This window comes from Schistocerca americana, chromosome 2, assembly GCF_021461395.2.
Source record: "Schistocerca americana isolate TAMUIC-IGC-003095 chromosome 2, iqSchAmer2.1, whole genome shotgun sequence".
In the NCBI taxonomy this organism is placed as follows: Eukaryota; Metazoa; Arthropoda; class Insecta; order Orthoptera; family Acrididae; genus Schistocerca; species Schistocerca americana.
In genome coordinates, this window is record NC_060120.1 from 38,077,810 (window position 1) to 38,093,712 (window position 15,903).

A 15,903-nucleotide genomic window follows, 5' to 3' on the forward strand; every position below is an offset into this window, starting at 1 on the left:
CCCGTTGTAAGTACATTGCGCATTTGACAACAGGTGCGTGACATTCTCAGCATTGAAACTTCCTAGCCCATTAAACCTGTATGCCAGACCGAGACTCGAACTCGGGACCTTTGCCTTTCGCAGGCAAGTGCTCTACCGTCTGAGCTACCCAAGCACCATTCACGCCCCGTCCTCACAGCTTTACTTCTGCCAGTAGATCTTCTCCTAAAAAATGGTTCAAATGGCTCTGAGCACTATGGGACTTAACTTCTGAGATCATCAATTCCCTAGAACTTAGAACTACTTAAACCTAACTAACCTAAGGACATCACACACATCCATGCCCGAGGCAGGATTCGAACGTGCGACTGTAGAGAAAGCGCGGCTCCAGACTGAAGCGCCTAGAACCGCTCGGCCGCTCCGGCCGGCACCTCTTCTCCTACCTTCCAAACTTCCAAACTTTACAGAAGCTCTCCTGCGAACCTTGCAGAACTAGCACTCCTGAAAGAAAGGATATTGCGGAGGCATGGCCTAGGCACAGTCGGGGGGATGTTTCCAGATTGAGATTTTCACTGCAGCGGAGTGTGCTCTGATATGAAACTTCCTGGCAGACTAAAACAGTGTGCGAGACCGAGACTCGGACTCGGGACCTTTGCGTTTCGCGGGCGTGGCTAAGCCATGTTTCTGCAATATCCTTTCTTTCAGAAGTGCTAGTTCTGCAAGGTTCGCAGGAGAGCTTCTGTAAAGTTTGGAAGGTAGGAGAAGAGGTACTGGCAGAAGTAAATCTGTGAGGAGGGGGCGTGGGTAGCTCAGTTGGTAGATCACTTGCCCGCGAAAGGCGAAGGTCCCGAGTTCAAGTCTCGGTCTGACACACAGTTTTAATCTTCCAGGAAGTTTCATATCAGCGCACACTCCGCTGCAGAGTGAAAATCTCATTCTGGATTCTCAGTATCGTTTCATTAATTAGAAGTTAATACAATCAGTGCGGTAGTGCTGTTACTCAGTTTTAATGTCCTTAATTGTGTTTTTTTTTTTACTTTCATACGTTACCTTGATGCACATTTTGTGTGACGCCATCCTGAACACAACATCCCCCTTTGTCTATTCAGTGATTATCTATGTCATAAATAATGAAAGAGCTCACTTACATACGACTCTCCCATATTATTAGTAATAAATATGCCGTCCTTTTGCATTCATAATTTTCATGCTGTCAAAGGTTTAGTCGCTGGTGCCAGAATGTAGATTTGTTACTGCAGATTTTATGGTCTGTAGATTTGTATATCCACGCAATAATATCTGCAGAACTTGATAGTGGAACCTTCAGCTCTCTGGAATAGTACATATAGATTTTGTCGCTGAACTACATTCAGTTGCTTTGGTGAGGTATTTTCAGCGCTACACTATTTACGGATTAAGATACTGTTATTACTTTAAACGGGAACCATCCCAGTGACTGTATTTGGCTACAAGCTGCCCACGTCTACACTCTGTAAGAATTTTGCTAGTGATTTTCATAGTGTTTGAGGTTCAGTCATACAAGCTATGCCTGATAATTATTTGCTGGGTGGTTCGTTGTAAGTGTGGCCTACTTCTTGCTTAATTTCGAAATCAGATAGCGATACAAAATTGATTACTAAATCATAAACATTCAAATAAAACTCTTCAGTAAATCAGGGCTTATTCTAACTACGTAAGTTAGTAGACCAGTCTTAAACACACTAGTGACCTTACAGTCACGAGCTTTCGTCTTAGCTTGGGCGAATACGTACACTGAAGTTCAAAAGTCGAGAATAATCAATATACGACATAATCTTTTATGGAAAAGAAGTGGGAATTATTACAGAACAAAATAAAACTATCTGCAGATGTTAAGCACAGAATAGCAGCCAAATAATGTAATTAGAAAAGTTCCCAAATAAGACAAAATAAATCTAGACAGTCTTTTCACAACAATAACAACAACAAAATTGATGGGGGATATGAGTGACTTCGGCGTAGCACGTTCTCTGTGAGGTGGTTCAAGAATTTCACTGGCAGTCGTTGTGAGAGAGTTGTACACCCACAGATCTGCACCACGACTGGGCTTCAGTTCGCTTCCCAAGGGCTTCTCAGAAGTGCCCTACGGGAAAATCTGGAAACATCTAAGCTCACTGTTGCAGTAAATGTCTTCGCCGACGACACACTCACCTGCTAGTGCAGCTCGATGTAGCCTGGTATTATCGACCACGAACAGCATCTGAACTGTCATGCAGTCATGCTTCTGATTTTTCCTTCTAATGAAAATGTGAAACTTCTACATGCGTCCAGTCTGCCTCCTTACATCAGTATCTCTTCACCACTCAGTTCTTTCCATGACTCGTATGTTTGTAAAGGCTACTGTCGTAGCTCCAGAATAACGTGGTTCGAGGATTATCTACAAACCTAAAAACAATTCATCTTTGAAAATCGAGTTCTTATATTCAATCATGATCCAGTCTCAATACTGCTGAACCCTATCTTCAGCGGGACACACCATGCTATGCGATAGACAGATATTTTTCTGGGAATGACAGTCTGATAGCTTCACTTTTTGGAAACGCTGCCTTTCAGAAAAAGTGAAGCTCCCAGAAGGTATGTGATGTTATTTCAGTGATTACAGGTTCGAATTAGATTTACAGAAAACTTGCCAGTATAATCTCACTAACCACTATGATGACGCTGCACCCCCTTTGGTCTGGATGCATGCACTCACTCGGTTTTATGTACTCTCCTGAAGTACGCTTATAACGGACCCACTCTTCCGTTTAGTTAAGTTTTTTTATATGACACGTGCACCTAATGCTCCCCGTCGTTTTGGAAAGGCATTTATTCCGCAGAATAATGAAAATCCTGATAAGTACTGATACCGTTATGACCAAATCGTTATTAAGCGATTCCTATTGCGCGATAATGGTAGAAAGAAATTTTGACAAAAGAAGGAAAAAAGTAAGAAATAGTTAGTGAAATTACGAGTAAATAAACTGAAGCTGTTATAATTTTAGATTTCAAACTACTTACGAACAATCGCCAGCTCACTGAGGGAGCAAAAATTACTGTTTGATATTAATTGTTTATAAACTGTAATTACGAACTAATGATTGAATTGTAATCAGGTGAGAACGGAACCAAAAACATTGACTCGAGCTCAGATGTGAAAACACAGTTAATACCACAATTCAAAGTTAATCAGGAAACCAGCAAAATAATTTGTACTGAACACATGCATGTAAAAGTTAATTGTTTGCAAAACAGTTCGCGTAATGAATAGCTTTGCATTACTCACTGTAATGTTAACTGTTACCAATTTTAGAAATGCAAATATTCATAAATACTTATTTATTATAGCGAGTTACATCTGGAAATTTCATAATATTTCGTTTATCGAAGAATAAATCATTTATTCGTCAACAATGTTTCGCAACAGGCTCTTCTTTACCGTTGCTCCATATGACAAGTTTGAGCCCCACAGTATCCTTCTCGAATGGTAATTCCTCGTGATGTCAATGTACTGTGCCCATTGCAACTACATAATATGCTTGGTCGTATATTAAAAACCTTGCAGATCCAGCGCGCCGCGTCTGGACTTGACGACTAATCGTTAGCAACATTCTCCGCCCCCTACTTTTCCCCGCCAACGCACTTACACGCCCAGAGACAGTACTCCTCACTTTAACCGTGTCCTGTGATTATGAAGTAGCAAACGTCCCTGGTTAGACCAGCGTTTTACATCTAATTACAGTATTACCTTTTTAAACAGTTCATTTGAATTAATTATTTGACAGGTAATTATATGACTACATTAATAAATTAATAAAAGGTGTACACAACAGATATTACATCACAGTGACATTATGGTTACAGAATGTACTATGCGGAAAAATAATTAGGCACTTTGTTATTGTGTTGCAAGCTAGCGTACAACTGTTGTAACTACTTCTTGATATCGTGGATACTGGCACTGCAACGGAATTGACGTCCGAGCTGGTCGCACACATGAGCTATCGGGGACACATCTGATGACCTTGACGTCATGCCAACCATTCATATAGATACGTGTTTTTCATAATGAATACATCCGCTCCAGTTGTACTTGACAAATTCTTTCTTTGGATGAAATCGTACACGTAACCTGGTTTTCTGGTTGTAAATCTCCTCTCCAGACACTACAAAAAAAAGGGGGAACTAAGAAAGATATTGCATAAATTTAAATAACAAGGAAGGGTCAATGTAAACGTGTATATCATCTCAATCCTTGACTGAGTACAAGTAATCGAACCATTCACGTAAAAAATCCTACAAATTTATGAAGCAGCATGCGAGTTCCCGTGTGGGTGAGGCGTGAAAAGTCTCTTTGAGCCAATCAGCAACACACTGGGTAAGCTGGACGTAACGGAAAAGTATGGCTGTATCAACAAGTAAGCCGGCCTGTGTGGCCGTGCGGTTCTAGGCGCTACCGTCTGGAACCGCGTGACCGTTACGGTCGCAGGTTCGAATCCTGCCTCGGGCATGGATGTGTGTGATGTCCTTAGGTTAGTTAGGTTTAAGTAGTTCTAAGTTCTAGGGGACTGATGACCACAGATGTTAAGTCCCATAGTGCTCAGAGCCATTTGAACCATTCAACAAGTAAACACTTACTGCCAAATTAACGTAGCATACAAACCAACTGCGATGGGCCAGGCATGCAGCGCAGGCTTAATAAATCGAAATGAAGGCACAAATGACGTAGAATGCCTATTTGTGAACGCCAAAATTAGCTCACCATATAAGTGCCCAGCCCGCAGCATGCCGTGGACGCACAGCAAGAGAGAGCCACGCACACCGAAATGAGACACCTCAGTAAACATACCTGCGGAAAAAATGCTCGCATGGGAGCACGAAAAATGTGAATATCTTCTTCTTCATTTAAAAGACTTCGACTCAAAAGTAGGTTATCAGCTGCCTTCCTCAGCAGCTTTAAATAGTTCCCCAAAATTTTGGTAGCAAACATACTCGGGCATCAAACTTCCTCGGAGATTGAAACTGTGTGGCAGACGGAGACTCGAACCTCGGACCTTTGACTTTCGTAGGCAAGTACTCAACCATCTGAGCTACTCAAACACGACTCACAACCTATCCTCCTCACAACTTCAATTCTACCAGCACTTCGTTTCCTACCTTCCAATCTTCACAAATGCTTTTCTGCGAACCTTGCAGAACCAGCACTCCTGGAAGAAAGGATATTGTGGAGACATTTAGCCACAGCCTGGGGGATATTTCCAGAATCAGATTTTCACTCTGCAGCGGAGTGTGCGCTGATATGAAAGTCTAATAACAAGTCTCGGTCCGGAACACAGTTTTAACCTCCCGGGAGGTTTCCCAGACTACGAAATCAGTTGTATGGTAGCTTTAGCCTGCATGTTTGTATATTTGTCTCACTCCCACTTAAATTTTGTATTTGTCAACGTCTGTTCTTTTGGGGTGCCTGCCTGCCACCCACTGTTCATCGCAGGTACATGCATCATGTTATGTTGCTCTCATCCCGAGTGGTTTCAGGGATGCAGTCACCAAACTAGAAAGATGTTTCGTTGTACGTAGAGGTATATATTAAATTTAGATACTGATAACTAGAAAAACAATTCGATTAACATTGCACAATTGCAACTAAACACACCAACACAGTTAGCTCGCAACATATGGGATACCACGCACGGGTTCCCGGGTTCGATTCCCAGCGGGGTCAGGGGTTTTCTCTGCCTCGTGATGGCTGGGTGTTGTGTGATGTCCTTAGGTTAGTTAGGTTTAAGTAGTTCTAAGTTCTAGGGGACTGATGACCATAGATGTTAAGTCCCATAGTGCTCAGAGCCATTTGAACCATTTGAACATATGGGATACACCAAGTAACATGTGAAAATTAAATGCGGACTGAACATTCCGAGGCTTTCACCTCTGGACGCCGGTGCCTAATCTTTATTCTGTATTCCATCGCATCCTTCATTATTTCTCTTCCTAAAAAACAGTTATTATAATTTCCTATTTCTCAATTCGTTTATGTTTTGTTACTGAAAATTATAAATGCTGCAGAATATGATTGACAAAAAGGTCAGACCTCAAATACCAGGGATGAACAATGATGTGCACGGCAGTTTAGGACGGGAATAACCTATTGAAACGCGTACGTTTCATATGTATTCATTACCAGCGATGGCGAGGCATGACAGACTCTCTGACCAGTGAGTTATTTATCGTTGCTAGTCTGCGCTTGACCGCGCGAGTGTTCAGTTGCGTGTTGCACTCTGTCTGCAGTAGTAGTCAGTCGGGAGTTGTGTGTAGCGAGTCGGCAAGATCAGTTGCGAGTTGCACTCTGTCTGTAGTAGAAGTCGGATACAATCGTGTGTGGCGAGTCGGCATGCGTCCGCGGTGTGCTCTGCCCACGAGTCTGGTCAGGAATGTGGTGGACGATATGTATATTATTGTAGAAGGTAATGAAGCACATTGCGCTCAGCTAATAACGTATGTTAATTGTAATTAATTTATTCAAAAAATGCCCCAATAATAATTTTTTTATAAAGTAAATCTTTTAAATAAAAGTAATCATTTCAATTTAAAGAATTTTTTCACTCTGTTGAAGAAAAAGCATTCATTTCAATTTAAAGAATATTTCCTATGCATTTCCTCCAAGAATCAAAATTAAATATACGCCAGCATTGCACGGAGCTGTGCCGAAAAATAAGAGCAGATATAGACGCAGTGTTACTGAGGTAAGAATTTATCAGATTTAATTATTTCACAGGGCCGAAGGTCAGCGCAGCTGCCCTTATAAAGTTTATCAGGTTTAATTATTTGTGTTGAGATGTTACATTCAGTTCACGGTTCATTATTTAATTAATATTATTGTGTGGGTTTTTTGGTCAATTTGCATTTATCAAAGTCCTGTGGGGAGGTTACACTTGGGCCATTATTATTCTTTAATTTTGTAAGGAGGTTACGCTTGGCTCATTTTTATTATTCACTTTTGTGGGAAGACAACATCAGGCAGATTCTTTTATTATCATCGACTTTCTAATTTCTTGCGGGGACTTTCAAATTACATGCGGGGAGGTTACACTATTAGTAACGTCAGTCCTCGGTGTCAAGCACAGCGGGTAAGATATGTAAACTACAGGCATTAAGAACTTAGGCAGTCGTACATAAAAATGTAGCAGCAGTTAAGAAAAAGCACCAACCAATGCTGCGGGATGACACAAAATGTTTCAGTGAGTTCGTAAGTTGTTCTCAGATGGCAGGCATAGATGTGAAAGAGCTACAGTGCTCTTGTTGCACTGGGCTGGTCACGCGTGTTCGACCGGAACCTTTATGACGAGTATGACCGCAATTACGTTCACATGTAGTCGAATATGAGGACAATCTCGTATCCAAGTGCCCCACAGATCTGGATATTGGATGATTCGACCAGCCCACCAAATGGAGACCCACAATGACGCCACATTCGAACTCTGTCAGATGCTTATAAGACTCTCACACACGAGTTTGTGGTGTGCCTGCGTACTTCGCCATTCACCAATCAAAATCTGACGCTGTTCATTGCCCTTATTCACTGATGAGCCAAAACATTATGACTACCTGCTTAACAGCTTGTTTGTCTGTGACTGGAATGAGATACATCACTGACTCTGCGTGTCAGGGATCCGATAGTTTCTTATAAGTATATAGAGGTATGTGGCATTAGATGTCTACCTATAGGTCATGTAATTCGCCCAAATAACGAGCCGCTCAATTCCGTAGGCAGTGATAGAGCCGATTAGCCACTCAGACGGCGAATTGGGTTGCTGAGACACTACAATGCTCCTGAAACCACTGTTAAGACGGTTCTGGTTTCGAGGCACGGACAGTTATACCGCTGAAAGACGACACCGCCTTCGGGAAAGGCATCAAGCATGAAGGGATGCAGATGGTTTGCAGCTGTCAGCTTGTCCTTCATTACTACCACAGGTTCCTTGCAAGCATAGGAGAATGTCCCCCATAGCATAATACAGCTCCCACTGGCGAGCATCCATGGCACACTGTACGTTTCGAGCAGCTGTTCACCTTGATGACGGCGTTTGTGGAGACGAACATCTACCTCGTGTAGCAAAAATGTGATTCACTCAAAGAGCCAACATGTTTCCATTCCTCAACGGTCGAATCCCGATGGTCCCGAGTCCACTGCTATCGTAACTGACGACGTTATTAGGTGGTCTGCTGCAGAGCTCCATGTCCAACGCTGTACAACAAACGGTGTGTTCCAAAACAGTTGTGCATACACCAGCACTTTGCTCTTATGGCAGAGTTGCCACAGATCACCATCTGTCCAAATTTACAGAGCAGACAAGCCCCCAAACCCCATGTTCTGTGAAGAGTCATGGATGTCCAACCATTTAGTGCTGAGTGGTAGTTTCACTTTCCTTCTCCCTCCTCCTGTAGATGTTCAGGACAGTAGCATGTGAACACTCGACCAGCTTCGCCATTTTCGCGATACTCGTCCACAGGCTTTGGGTAATAAAAATCTGCCTTTCGTCAAAGTCGCTTATCTCAATGGATTTCCCCATTTGCGACCCATATCTTCTCTTTGTAAGGTGTCAAACAAATAACACTCCTTACACTGTATTCGTGAAACAATTCCGTCATAGTTATGTGAAATAGAACGAATTTTATTACTATGCAGACACAATAAATAAGCCAGCATCTCGTGAATATAAACCACTAACACTCAAATATGGCTGCAACATAGTTTTCTCTACCAACAACTCTCTCAAAAATAATCTTATCCATAATTTAAAACCAAGACGGTCGCCTCTGCAAAACTCAGGCATTTATAAAATCACCTGTGACACTTGCTCAGCTTATTATATAGGACAGGCTGGACGAGCTTTTTCGATTAGATATAAAGAGCATCTATTAGGGAAAAAAGGTACGAACGTACATAATTGGTCATTCGCTGACCACCTTCTTATCACAGGACACAAACCAAAAGATGTTCATGATATTAGTATCATACATACGGAAAAGAAAGGCTTCAGACTTGATATTCTTGAACAGTTGGAAATTTTCAAACATTTTTCCCGTAACGACCATTTAATCCTCAATGAGCAATTTCAATTATGTGATAAAAATTTCTTTGATGGTATAAAGCCCTTGCTTAAAATCACTTAACGCGGAATATTGCTATTATGCTTCCCGTACTGTAGACTTAAATATTGTTCTCTCTCTCCCTGTTTTACAGTATAATATTTTGTTCAACTTTCGATCTGTTACATACTATCTGAAATAATGTAATCAGCACATTACGTGCACTCATGTTCCAATGCTTCTGACAGCTGTTGTCACTGTAAATTACAAGCATTCAATACTGGATGGCGCGATACAAGGTGCCGACTTGCTAACATCGACGGCGCGAGCGCCTGTCAGTCTGATGCTGCTTACAGTGCCGGCCGCACACGCGACCCTTAATCAAGTTATGCATTCCTAGGAAAATTTTATAATGTACAAATATATTTTTATCTTTAACGTAAGCACTGTTGCTCTAAACCATTTCATAACTATTTACTCTATGTAAGTATGCTTTCTTTGTCTACTGTACCGTAGCAGTTAGCTATGATGTAATTTTATTACATATGTTTACTTTAATAATTTTTATATTATTCCAAAACTCTGTTATAGGTAATGTAAAAATTTTTTGCTTCTGATGAAGGCTGCCTTAGAGCAGTTGAAACCTAGGTAAAGTTTAAATTTTTTTACCTGTGCAACCGAAGAGCTGTATTTTCAAGTAATAATATAAAAAACTCACACTAGTAACTGCACGCAAGTAATTTCGCTGACCTCAGTTATGAGACAAAAAGGAAAAGGATGATTTTACGATGGCATATCATCGCACTCAGCTAAAAATCTCTCGCCATGGGATACCTAGCGGACACAATGAGATGCTGCCACCACTTTGTCCGTCATCAGCAAAACAGCCGTTGTCCCCAGTTTTAACGATGACCCTCCAGAAAGCCTTTCTACAGGAACACGGCGGAAGAGCCCAGATGAAACGTCCGCAGAAACCCAACTGAATACATTGGTGACTCATTGTAGCCGCCTGTGTTAAAAATCACATGAAATAAAAAGCTGTTTATCTCAGTATTAAGTAGCAGAAGTTAAATTCTGCCCTACGAAAAAACTCCTGTGATACCCTACAAAAACTCTAGTGGGTGGAGTTGTAACAAGTATGAACACCCTCATTGGCCAGAAAGAAAATGTCTGGCCACCAGCATTGATGAGGCAAGTTGCAGACAGAGTGCTGCACTGAGGTGATTGTGAGAATCATTATATGAACACCTGTTCACAGGCTCGTCTTAACAAAGCATCCTATTAGGAGACAGTTAGTGCTTTCGAGTGATTTCAGGGTGATGATGTATGCACTATTGGAGCCAAATAGCTTGTACCATGCCAGTTAACTTAGCTAGGGAGTAACTAAGAGATTCGGCTTCACTAAAAACGTAGGAAATGTATCCAACTGATGGTTAAGACTCGAGAGAGATTTAGAATAGATTCTCAGGTTCATAGCTCACGCCGGCAGGCGCCACTGGCGCTACCAACAAAAGTAAAAACATGCGTGCTTGCGCCACGCCAGCAAGTGTTATTCAATTGACAATCAGAATTGCGGTCATCTCCATCTTTTCTTTTTTTTGTATATTCAACCATGACCTGTAGTTACACATATTCATGATCGTCGGGCCCAATTGAAGCAGAAATGCGAGATGTCATATCCAACGAAAAGGATTGATCAGACACTGTGTAGTTATGAATTGTTTTATTTGTGTAATTCCTCCCCCTTCCTCTTTTAAGTATTTTCATTGTGCATTTTAGCGTGATTGATGTCTCTGGCCCCAATTGTATTTCATTTGTTGGTATTTTTATCGCCCCCCAGATATGGCCATCAACCATTTTACCATTAAAGAAGCTTAGAATAGTTAGGAATTTCGCTTCAGTTGTGAAAAACCCAGTATCAATGTTTTACGAACATGTACGTAATTTTTCTGACATTGCTATGTCATGAAGTCATACTTAGAGTAAAAACAAACCTTAAAAAGGAAAATCTAAGATTCTCAATTTTTACTAACATATAGTTACGCCTGAACCCATACGCTAATTTCTCTTAATGATAATGTTTACTTTACAGGGAGTGTAGTGGAACCGACACTGAGTTCATTGTCTGGTTACATCACTGTCTGTACTGCTGCACTCTTCTGAACTCTCCATGTGTGAGATGAAATCTTCCTACCTTTGCAGGATGTAGGTTCGACACCAAATTCCTAAAACTCTCACAGAGCTTCCTTGCGCAACTGTGGTAAGAAGACAGATCAGAACGAGTCTCACACTTGTTAGATCTTGGGTGATACTTTGGCTATCGCGTGACATGGCTGGAACGCCACCAGATGTAATCCAATGTCGCGATGGACAGAGGTCAGAATGTTTTGGCTGTTCAGTGCACATCGTACCTGGTAACAACACAAAACGCGAACAACAACAGCCGGCCGCGGTGGTCTAGCGGTTCTGGCGCTGCAGTCCGGAACCGCAGGACTGCTACGGTCGCAGGTTCGAATCCTGCCTCGGGCATGGGTGTTGTGTGATGTCCTTAGGGTAGTGAGGTTTAAGTAGTTCTAAGTTCTAGGGGACTTATGACCTAAGATGTTGAGTCCCATAGTGCTCAGAGCCATTTGAACCATTTTATTTGAACAACAACAACAATGCACTCTGGTGACCTCTCTAACTCTCACAGACAACTGCAACTGCAATCGTTTGCGTACTCGTCTATTATGTGTACGTGCGTGCCCTTACATCACCTGGCTGCCGTACTTCTTTTTGTCTCACACTCTACATATGACATACCTATTACCAACTGTCAAGCCTTGACAACTAATGTTGAAGTGTTGCCGAAAGTAGAGACTAACGTACAGAGGAAGAAGTTGCGCTCACTTGACACCTCTGTCTCTCTAGGAACACTGAGTTTCTCCGTTCGTGGTTAGGAATCTACCACGTGTATCTGTGTATATCTCGGGACAACCCATAAAAGACATGCTTCTGACAACAAAGAGCAATGCGTTCATTGACAAACGAAGGAATTGTGCTGTATTCGAATGTACGTTAAACAATGAAGATGAAGTCATACACTGTAACAACAAACGTGCTCTGGCTAAGGTCGACAAAGGGATCATGTAATCTGTTGTTTTCGTATGCATCACATGCTGGTAAGAATTAGTTCCCTAATGTTCCCCTATGAAACAGTGTCAAACATACAAATTGCTTTGTCTCAATGTATGCATGTTCCTACCTTTGAATTTAAATAAACTTACAACATGCTCTTGGGGGTTATCACTTTTCTCTGCCGACCCTTACAATTTACGTATTCAGAGAAACTAAAAAAAATCACAAGCCATTTTGATACAAAATGAAGTCTAAAAGGAATACCTACGTTGAAGCCATTACTTTACCAAACACTTGTTACACAAACCTATCACAAATTTTAATGAGCCATCTGCGCCATTTTGTCTGTTCTCGACAACAGTAACACGTCGCAAACATGCTGCAGCTGTAGGTATACTCTACATTCGCCACCACCGACCTCTCCCGTGAGCTTAAAGTTAGGGATTATCAATAACGATTGTTAGTCTTATGTCGAGAACACCTAATCTTAAGGTTGCAAATCAGCTCACATTACACAGGGTGGTGCAGGAAGCTGTAATGTATGCAGGCTTTTGACAGTGTCAGTTGTCAGCCATCGGCAGATCCTCATTGAGACGTCCTTCATAATGGAGTAGTGGAACAGTGCTGTCATTGTAGCAAAGTTTTATAGTTACAGAGGCTCCATAGAGGCAGAGTTGCATCTTTAATAGGTAGGACATATTGATAACATCGCCTCTGATCGTGGACGCGTATATCTCTCGTAGTAATTAAAATATTACTAATAACAACTCGTTAGGTAAATCTACCATTCCAAAAACTGGCTTAAATACAACAGTATGGGATCATAATGACAATTTTTTCTGTCTAGCGATACAAAAGCAGCAGTAATGTTTCCACAATCGTATAGTTTTCCCAATGGCCTGAAAATGTTGTCAATAAGGAGCTCAGTTTCGTTGAGATCTTAACTTAGAGTGACGCGGTGTGTTCGTGTAAATCATGAGTTCCTATAGGCCAGCAGTCTACGGAGAACAAAGAGCTTTCACCATCTCCCTGGCAGAAGCTCACCACGAGTGAGAACGCTTCGTCGTTGGGAGCTTTGAGAGCGCTAACGGACAGCGACTAGTTGTTTAGCCGGAGGCAAAGGACTGTCAAACAACTATCACTCGGCTTCCGCAACAGGTTATCTGCCTGACACACGAGCGGTTGTCACTCTGAAAAACGATAACTGTCTAATAAAACCGCCAGAATGCCATAGCAAAAACTGTTTATCACGCCTATGGCAGAAAATAAAACAAAGAAAAACGCACGATTGTAATTGCGTGCTTATAGGCCAACAAACGCCGACTGCGCACGCTCTTTGTTCAAATGTCGATACGTGACCTAGAATTATCGTTCTCCTGTGACAGCAACAGCCAGCGAGCTGCGTGGTCGCTGTTATGTTTCATGACAAACGGTTTCCCTTCACTGCTACCAGACACAGTATCAAACCAGATTTCTTATCTAGTAAGAAGTGCGATTTCTCTTGTTTCGAGTCCATGGGTGATTCATCCTGTAAGGCGATTCAGGGTCTGTATGCAAGATGATTACTAAGGTGCACCCGCGAAATTAAATCATTGTGTTTCGGATTAATATTAACATTGAAGCATCAAATTAGTAGAATGAAATTTTCACCCTGCAGCGGAGTGTGCGCTGATATCAGACTTCCTGGCAGGTTAAAACTGTGTGCCGGACTGAGACTTGGACTCGCGACCTTTGCCTTTCGGTAGAGCAATTGCCCGCGAAAGGTAAAAGGTCCAGAGTTAGAGTCTCGGTCCGGAACACAGTTTCAATGTACCGGAAAATTTCATAACAGCGCACACTCCGCTGCAGAGTGAATATTTCAGTATGGAAGCATTCCCTGGCTGTAGCAAAGCCACGTCTCCGCATTATCCTTTCTTCCAGGAGTGCTAGTTCTGCAAGTTTCGCAGGAGAGCTTCTGTGAAGTTTGGACGGCAGGAGACGAGGAACTTGCGGAAGCGAGGCTGTGAAGACGGGGCGTGAGTCGTGCTTGGGTAGCTCAGTTGGTAGAGCGCTTGCCCAAGAAAGGCAAAGGTCCCGAGTTCGAGTGTCGGTTCGGCACACAGTTTTAATCTGACGGGAAGTTCTATCAAACTAGTAGTTTGTTTCAATGTTGCTGCTTGCAGAGACAGTGTTGTAGCTCACCATGGGTTCTGATAAGCCTAAAGTAAGTAAACCATATTCTGTAAACATCTGAGTAGAAACTCAGAACGCCTTTGTTACCTAGTGTAAAACCGCCAAAAGCGTACGTTCAGCAGCCTGGATTCATGAGAATACGCACAAACACAAATATTTTCCACCCTCTGTAGACCGACAACCAAGATAAAGAGTTACGGAATCTTCATGCGTCAACTCAATGTTCAGTGAGTAATACATTCGAGCCTGTTTCTGGTCGGCTACCGAACGAGGTCATACAGCGGTCAGCACACTGGATTCGCATTCGGGAGGACGACGGTTCAAATTAGTGTCCACCATTTACGTTTTCTGTGATTTCTCTAAGCCGCTCCAGGCAAATGCCGGGATGTTTCCTTTGAAAGAGTGCTGTCAACTTTTTTCCTTTCCCATCTTTGAGACGATTTGAGCTTGTTCTCCGTCCCTATCGACCTTGATACTAACGCGACGTAAAACCCTAATTTTCTTTCCATTCCTCCGGTGCACTGATATGTATCGACAGGTCACAGAAGACAACGTGGGCCGCTGGATGCAGATGATTCATGACTTAAGACAGTGCTTGTATCGGTTGTTCACTTGACAGCAGACTCAGTTTATTCATACGGCCTATATTATTTTTCCATTTTAAAACGTCGAAATATGGCGCGTGTAGATAACAGCCCGTTTGGGGCTTGCTAGTCTTCCATCGGGTGCCTCCGCAGGTGGCAGCTCGGGGACTGCCTCCCAGATATGTGTGGTATGGAGGAAATGAAACACCCGGGGCGGACCAAATCCAACGCAAAGAGAAGCGTCTGATTCCAGAAGAGCGGCTTCCCGACAGTGTCTGCTGTCTATGCTAAGAGCGGCTGTTTACCATACGAGGTGGAAGGCAGCGGGAAACCACCTACCACATTTATTCTCGAGAGAATCACATAGTCCAAATGATAAGCACGTTTAACTCAACATTTTCCGGAGGTATAAATGGTTGCCCTACCGGGTCTCCGTGGGAACTGCGTTAAATGATGCTAAGAGAAGGAAGATGAATCTCCAAAAAAGTAATAATTGGTACCTGGAACGTGGAGAGTTTGTACGGGGCTGGGAAATTAGCTAACCTTATACAGGATATGGAGAGACTGAAGGTAGACTTTGTAAGAGTAGCAGAGACATGGTGGCCATATGCTGCAATGTGTGAAGTTCATTGAGGAACAATGTATTATTCAGGCAATCAAGAGAAAAATTGTGCAGATCTGTAATAAATTTCATCCCGCATTCAGACCGGATGGCTTTACTTAAACTTGATGTCATTCCAATTAATGTCAACATCATCCAAATATACGCGCCCACATCAGATTTAACTGAAGATGAAATTTAGGTGTTCTATAAGGAACTGAAACAGCTGTTGAGGTTGGTAAAAGAACATGACATAAACTTAATAACGGGCGATTCTAAAATTGGAGAAGGAAGATTCGAAGAACTAGCCGGTCCATATGGACTAGGAATGCGAAATAATTGGGG